Source organism: Mastomys coucha, unplaced genomic scaffold (genome assembly GCF_008632895.1).
Source record: "Mastomys coucha isolate ucsf_1 unplaced genomic scaffold, UCSF_Mcou_1 pScaffold15, whole genome shotgun sequence".
Taxonomy (NCBI): domain Eukaryota; kingdom Metazoa; phylum Chordata; class Mammalia; order Rodentia; family Muridae; genus Mastomys; species Mastomys coucha.
In genome coordinates this window covers 34,110,841-34,119,463 of record NW_022196897.1, presented here as the reverse complement: position 1 = coordinate 34,119,463, position 8,623 = coordinate 34,110,841, and the positions used below count along the sequence as shown (strand labels likewise).

At 40.8% G+C, this 8,623-nt stretch overlaps 1 pseudogene; it reads right to left on the bottom strand.

Annotated features, from left to right (window-relative positions):
* Window positions 1-3,733: 3,733 nt before the first annotated feature.
* LOC116091635 lies at window positions 3,734-6,245 on the bottom strand (annotated as a pseudogene).
* Between the last annotated feature and the right edge of the window lie 2,378 nt (window positions 6,246-8,623).

Genomic DNA, 8,623 nt, shown 5'->3' with positions numbered 1-8,623 from the left:
AGAAATCTGCCTGCCTCTGCCTCCCAAGTGCTGGGATTAAAGGTGTGTGCCACCACTGCCCGGCTCATTCTTTACTATAAGTCTGCAGTCAGCAATACTACCGAAAAATAAGTTTGTCCTTTCTAGTTAGCAGAACAGATCATGGATTTCTACATTGTTTTTTGATGACATCAAAACCATGGACCCCAGCATGCTCTTTCATGGCAATATCATCAAAGCCTCTGGCCCTTGATTCAGTGAAGACTACAGACACCTGGCTTTAAGTGGGAGCACAGATAATGGACATCCACAAGGCCTTTGGTGATAACAAAGACAAGAAACATCAATATAGCCTCCTGCAGAAATGTCACCCTCCTTCAGCGAAGGGCTGATTCTTCAGACCCGGCCTTACCACAGATAACCACGCCTCTCTGCTCACTTCCTGCTAATCGCCACACCTCTCTCCGAGTTCCAGTTATGCCGGAAGTCCTGCCTCCAGAGACTGAAGAAAAAGTTGCTGATTGGGCCAATTTGCAGATGAACTTGGGGGAGGGGTTTTGCCTTACCTATGCTACCTATTTGCTTGTAACAAAGAGAATTGAATGAATACGTCATGTGTTGGTCTAATTTTTACAAACTCTTCCCGCGGTTCTGGTACCCCAAAATTATTTTTTAGGACCTTGACCCCATTCCAGAAAACCCACTCATACATGTGGCCACTGGGTAGCTACACAGAAACATATACCATGGATACAGCTTCTGTGGCAGTAGGGACCACAGACACTAACATGGTGTAGCAGAATTTTAATCCAGTAACATGCCTGCTCTGTCAAGGGATCACATCCAAAGATGTGTTCTATGTTTGTGTGATCTTGCTGGAATACCGAAATGCTTTTAATCCCAGGAGAGGGAGGCAAACAAATCTCTGAATTCAAAGCCAGCCTAGTGTAGAGTAAGTTTCAGTTAAAAAGCACTTAGGTCTAGGCAGGAGAGCACACATCTTTAATCCCAGCCCTCAGTAGACAGAGGCATTCAGGTCTCTGAATTCTTGTCAGTCAGTTTGGTTGAGTCTTTGGTTGAGTCAGTGAGTTGAGAGGGCCGAGAAGGGAGTAGAGTTCATGACATTTAGAGGCAGTTTTTACAGGAACAGTTTTACAGGGACAGGTTACAGAGAGAAGACGCTAGACACAGGTGAAGAGAGAATGGGCCAGAGAATGACAAGGAGCCAGTTTACAAGTGATTGCCAGAGTTTCTTTCAGGCCAAAAAGAGAAATTCAGTGAAAAGCTTAGAGAGGTAAGATTAAAAAAGTCATCTTATAGGATAGTTGGGCAAGAATAGCTTAATTGAACCAGCTACCAAGGGTTCACAAAGAGTTAGAGGGGATGAATTTATTGAGCTTACTGCTCAAAAAAAATAAATTACTGCCTCTGGAATGACAATTACATCAGGTAAAAAAAAAAGTTACTTTTATACATTGCCTCAGGCCACAGCCCAGGCCATGAACATCATTTGTCCCCGGGCAATGAAATTGCCCCTTCCAGACTTGGGCAGGTTGGTGAGCCTTGCAGTTTCTTCTGTATTGAACTGCCTTTGCTGATTCCTGTGTGAAGTCTGCTGAGTGGACTGGTCGGCAGCTGCTAATACATCAGTGTGATTGTTGAGTGAACTGGATTGCTGCTGCTGATTCATGTTAGTGTTTTGCTAGAGGACTGGACTGTTGATATCCTGACAATCAAGATTGGACCTGACCCCAAAGAATGATTCTTAAACAGGTCTACTTTCCCCATATCCTAATAACTTTTTTTTTCCACTACCTTTGATGTGTTGTGGGCTAGAGGAGATGTTGAATCCTTATTAAGTAGGTTGAGAGAAAATTATGCCTACAGTTTTCCTTCTTTAACATCCTGTCATTGCTTGGAGTCAGGGTTTTTTGTTTTTGTTTTGTTTTGTTTTGTTTTTCACCACTCTGGAAGTATTTTATTGTTCAGAGCTTCCTAGCACCGGCTCTTACAAGGACCCATGCTAAGGAGGCAGAAGAACTGATAGAGGTTAAGTAGCAAAGAGCATGTAGGCCTGTGCCTGCTCACATCCAAATGGAAACAATGTCTGAGGTGTGGCTGTCCAGGTCCAGCCTGGCCAGGCTTCCACAGCCCCACCCACACTCCACTCGAGTCATGCTGGAAACAGAAAAGGCATGGGAACAAACTACCATAACTAGCAATCCTACTTGAAGTTAATCTCTTAGAACAGCTAAACTTTTATTTAAAAAGCAAATCAAGCATATTTGTCATCTTAAAAAAAAATCTTGTAAACATTGCAAAATTTGGAGGATTATTTATAATCTGAAGACACTTATAAAAATTATTGGACTTGTTAGGGCTATAAATACTAACCCTTCCACCTCCACCCTGCCCCCCATGAAAAAAGCCAATTGTTACAAAAATATAAAAAATATACTACCTTCTAGTTAACCTTTCATGGAAGACTCTCAGAACTCTGGAGCATATCTGGATTATATACCTATTGAGCACAAATATCTGGATTATACACCTATTGAACGCACATGCTACCTCTTCAACTTTTAAAGGGAAAGTTGTAGAACATTACATCCTGTTTGGATGTGGCTACTTCCTTTCCAGTAGTGTAACCCTTGTGAGTGTTAACAGCTTGAAGTTCTTTTTTAAAATTACACCCCTTGCAGTGTGGAATCTTAGGGCAGGAGGCTGGTTTCCAGCCTTACTCCACAGCTTTCACAGCCTTCTCTCTCTGGCTCTGTAAGCTCCCCTGCCTCAGTAGGTAACCAGGCTCCCCAACAGCTTTCCTCAGTCTCACTGAAGAAAGGAGACAGTTAAGAGATGGGGAGGAAACCCTGGCCTGGGCTCCCTGTAACACCTGTTTCCTTGGTGTGCACATGGCCCACCCAGGTGTGCTAATTCAAGGAATATACTTGCTTAGTGGCTGCTACTTTGTGACACACAGGGGTGGCTGATGATATAGGATGCTGTCCGAAGATCAGGGAGGGAGGCAGGAAACTGATGTGGAGAGAACACTGAATCAGACTGACTCAGACTGCATGTGCTCCTTCTTGGCAGCCAGTGTAAACAGGCAGCTTGATCAGTTAGTTACAAAGGAACCAAATTCATTCAGTTAGTTTCTCTGTGTAGCCCTGGCTGTCCTGGAACTCTGTAAACAAGGCTGGCTTTGAACTCAGAAATCCACTTGCCTCTGCCTCCCAAGTGCTGGGATTAAAGGCATGTACCACCACAGCCTGGCTTTTTTTTTTCTTTTCACAAAATTATTAAAAGCTTTATTTACGATTGAAATCATTCAACAAAAAGCAAAAGCAAATGAGCCTGAAAAAGGACCTAAGCTGTTGTCTAGAATGTCCTCAGAACATTCAATACTTCAGTAGCTAAGCTGTCTTTGCACCTGACAGGCATGACAATAGTGGCTCAACATTCACAGCAATTGCACTAACAGCAGCACAAATTTCCCCCTTTAAACCTTGCCGGAAATTAATCAAGGAAACAAGGGAAGGGTGTAGACTCTGCCAAGTAAGTGCATATAAATACTGCATGGGATTGTTAACAGCCTGAATCTTTTCCCTCATTTTTGATAGCTGCAGATTCATGTAGTAACTGTCATTTAGCAAACGCAGAATGCATGATGAAGAAATCAGGTGATCATAAAAATCCAAACACGAATGATACTGATGAATGTTCTTGGTATATCTTCAAGGACTTCTTGCATGTTTTCTCTTTGTCTAAGGATAGCTCCAACATTGCCAAGCACCAGAAGCGAAGATAAAGCAGCTAGCAATGTTCCAAATATTCAATCACTCTAGAGATAGACTTCTGGCCTGTTGTTCCAACAGCACAGGTAAGATTCATGAAGCTTAAGAAAAATTTTAAGCATCTCTGTCATTATGGAGAAATACCCTTCTGGAAGATATTCCCTTACTGTAGTTACATTGATTGGACTTTCCTGGCAGAGACACCCAAGAAGCAGGGCTGTGTAGGAGGCCACAATGCAATCCTCCATATGTTTGCCAGCATGCTGAAGGGCTTTATTGAGGTCGAGTTCTTCATCCTCCTCCTTCTTCTTCTCCTCTGCACCATTAGTCTTTTCAGTTGATACCCACTGTATTTCTCCACTTGTTTCTTGCCACTCTCCACTCTTATCATGATGAATGGTGGGAGCATCTTTGATCAAATCATCTGTTTTACTTTCTGCCAATTGTGCTGCTCTCTCTCCTTCGAGAAATAGCTGTACTAAAGCCTGAACAGCATGAACTTCTCCAGCTAGCCTTAAACTATGATCTCCTTCTCCACTAGAGAAGGAGGAATCCAAGGAACAGGATGTTTCTATGTTGACAAGGCAGTGTCGATTCCGGGCACTATACTCCACCAAGTTTATCAGTAGACCCAATCCCAGCACTCGAATATCAAATCTCTGCTCCTAAGGTGGGTACTTTGGAACCTGAAGGACACAGTTCATCTCTGTGCTTATGAGTCCTTCATGTTCTCGTGTCTTTGTACTGCCCCACGCATTATCATTAGTTAAATTGAGTAATACTCCAATGATGGGCCTCATGCAGTCCTCTACTGCTTTGCCCACATCTTAGTTACATTCTGGTAAGGCAGAGGTTTACTCTCTCCTATACATATGCTGTTCTCAGCTCGGTTACACTGCTAAATCAGGTCTTCACAATGCTGTAATGCTTTAGCTGATGAAATAATGAGTCGTGAATCTTTATAGGCTCTCAAGTAGCTTTGATTCTCTGGATTATGCACTCTCTAAAACTTGTAAACATCTCTCTGCTCCCCATAACGAGGCCACTAGTTACTCTTCATCCTCATCTCTACTTAAATGATCCACACACTCTTTATCTACAATATGATCCAGACCACCCAGAAGCTGGAGCTCGTCTTTAAGCCAATCTCCTGCTCATCTGGAAGTGAGGGACAGCAATGTCTATAGCTAAATGACCAGTCGTTATATTTTCTAGATCAAGATGCTTATTGGGCACAGTTTCACAGAGTCTTCAGATTTTTTTCTTTGATCTTGCTCATATCTTTTTCATTCTGTAGCTTAGCTGAAGGAGTACCTTGTTCCAGCTCCAAAAGCTAAATCATGAGATCTAGACTGGCCCTATCAAGATCCCTGTTCAAACGATCTCTACTCAATATGTACATGACAGCAGCTGTACAGAGGGACAGATTCTGATGGTGCTGGGAATCATCCAAAGTTCTAAAGATCATTGCAACTGTTCCATGTGCTCTCAGATGCAGTCGAAAACTGGGCATGGCACATTTAGTAGCCAAGCTGACACCACTAAGGCAACGTGTGCTTAGAGGCTGAGTACTCTTTAAGCCACTTAACAAGTATTCAACGTCATCAGTGAACTCTTGATTTTCACCAAATTCCGCCACATCATTGAACAATAGTATATAATTCTTTGTCTTCTTTTCTGTATTTCGGTGCAGTAACTATTTCTTCGTAGGGCTCAGTAGGTATTGTCACAGTTTTTATCATTTTGAGTGGTGGTGCAGGAGCCTTAAAAACTCCATCATCTTTTTTATTTGGTTCCTTTGAAGATAGCCTCACTGTGACACTGAGGTTTTGCTACTGGTGGTCCAGGCAATTCTTCTGAGTCTGGATGGATCCAATGCCTTTTGTAGATGGCCGTATGGGGCCATGAAAAATCTTTCTGATATTTTCCTTCTTTACTTATGGTCTTCTTCGGAAAAAAAAAAAAAAGGACTGCCTCATCTGCCGTGACTCCCACTAAGCCAGTGGGAGGGGAGGCACTTAGTCCTGTGGAAGCTTGTTGCCCCAGTGAAGGTGATAGTAGAGGGGTGAGGCTGGAGTGGGTGGGTGCATAGGCATACACCCTCTTAGAGGCAAAGGGGAGGGGACTGGAGCGGGGAGTTTTCAGAGTGGACACAAGGAAGGGGACACCATTTGAAATGGAAATAAATAAAATAATCAGTAATTTTATTTAAAAAAAAAAAGCAGAACCCCCGGTACCGGAAGCCTGGCTACTGTGGTAAAGACAGCCTCGGGACACCATGCCCTGGTGGTGGGCGAGTCCAGCCCTTACATGTTCCAGTGCATCATGGAAGACTTCAGTGTGGACCCTGCCCGCACGCTGATGGTGGGGGACTGCCTGGAGACCAACAGGCATGTTCAGGGTGTGGGTTAAAGTCTGCTTGACCTCCCAGATGTTACGCAATGCTCTGCTGGCCCCACTTAGTAAGGACATGATCGCTTGTCATATATTTAGTTCCACCTCTGTCCACTACTCATGTACCACTCTCTGTCTACCTTTCTCAACACTCATGCCTGGTGAGCTGAAAGTCAACATGAGAGGAGGGAGATGTGCAGGATCCTGAAGGTTTTGTGGAACATTCTGCCTAGCCACAAGATTATTCTTACTTTTTTGTTTAGAATGGCTGATGCTTCAATAAAGAATTAGTCCTAGTTGTGCTAAGGAATATACAGCAATTACTGATGTGAACATTACCAATGTAAATGGCAACATCATCAACATCGTAAGAGTCAGATCGGTTTTAAAATAAATTATATAACAAAGCTAATATTAATATTTCATTACATATGATCCTACACGGTATACTGGTTAATCAGAAATTAATTTTAAAAGCACAAAGAACATTAAATACCCAACTGTTTTGAGCAGAATATTTATAGTAAATAACTTTAAACTAAAACATAAAATCAAAAGCCATCAAGTTTTATTAGATTCCTAATCCACTAGTTTTCTTCTTGAATTCTTTAATGCATTGAATCCTATAATTTAACAGAAATATATTTATCCTTAAGTGAGTATGTGTTATTGCTTTTTCTTTGCTTTGTATGTGATATTGAAGACAAGCTCTTGTGCCTGCTAAGCAGGTTCTCTATTTGAAAATCTCCAGTGTTAAAACATGCTCCACAGTGTCAGACACACTCAACCATGTACCAGCTATATATACACAATGGCCTAATGCTCCCATCTGAACCATAGCACCCATTCCAGTTCATTAAGTCCAGCGGACATCTTCTCATTGGGGAATCATTGCACACATTGCTTATTTTGATAGTGATGGTACTTTGATACAAGTGTCAATTGAAAAAGGGATATAAAATATGCTTAGACTATGAAAACTTCCTATTGAACATGACAATCTTTTAAATGTAAGTGGGAACAAGATTTTGGGGTCACAAAAGCAGTTTGCATATAAAATAATCAAAAGCAGAAAAAATATCCACTCTTAAGGTGAGCTTTTGTGCTTTTAGCCTAAAGGTTAGTTTAAACCTGAGATTTAGAGAAATGGATGCTTAACTATCGAAGAGTGGTAGACTATAGACCACCATCGTCATTTCTGCCAATCAGTATGAATTTACATGTTCACTGTTTGAAACCTCTCCTCCTGTGATATTTGTAGCTATCGCAAGTAGAAATATTACTGGCATGCCCTAAGACGAAGCTGCCCTGTGATGATGAAGTGTTTGTGTGTGTTTGACTGCATACATTCTTCACTTTGTTGCCATATGTGCAAATGGGTCAGATGGCTAATGAGTTTTCAGGGCTAAAATGCATCTGGTCCAACTTTAAACTTATGGTATACAATACTTCACTAGAAAGCATGCCATTAATCTTTCAGTGGATAATATACCATAACTCCTAAACTAATTAAGAAGAGATATTCTTTTTAACAGGATTTGAAAATTAAGCACTGTATAGATTAAGATGAAAATAATCTTCTACAACATTGACAGAAGAGTGTAAACATCTCAGATGAAATTGGTGACTTTTTCCCTCTTATTCTATCATATGCTATGGCAGATACAAACAGTTGAATGTGCTTTCTAATGGCCTTTCCCTTAAGGAAAAGGAAAGATACTTTTTCATCTTAGAATTCTCTGCATCTGCTTAAAGTAAGAAAATTAGAATGTTTTTTGATTAGAATATTGATGAATACCAACTCCATCTTGCAATCCATGAGTTTATTAATAAATGACATCCTTCATATACATATGCTATGTTTTTATAGTAATATACACATGAATAGATGTATGTACATATCACAATGAATAAACTAAGGCTGAAAAATTATTGAACTATATAAACAAAATTATCAATTAGTTATATTTAAACAAATGTATTCATTTAATTTTATAATAATTTAGATTATAAACTAAAATTTTCTGGTAATTAAAATTTTTAACAATGTTGATATATCTTGTCTTTGATAAATAATGTGTATGAATTTTGTATCTAAATAACAATAACTCTTTTTTTTCTTTTTTTTATTGGACATTTTCTTTATTTACATGTAAATTTCTCCTTTCCCAGTTTCCCCTCCAAAAAACAAACAAACAAAAACAACAAGAACAAACCCCTGTTGCCTCCCCCCTCCCATGCCTGTCACTCCACCCTCTCCCATTTCTTGGCCCTGTCATTCCCCTACACTGGGGCACAGAACCTTCACAGGGCCAAGGTCTTCTCCTATTGATGATCAAATTTGCAATCCTCTACTATACACGTATTGCCAGAACAATCAGACTCACTGTGTGCAGTCCTTGGTTGGTGGTTGAGACCCTGGGAGTTCTGAGGGTGCTAGTTAGTTCATATTGTTG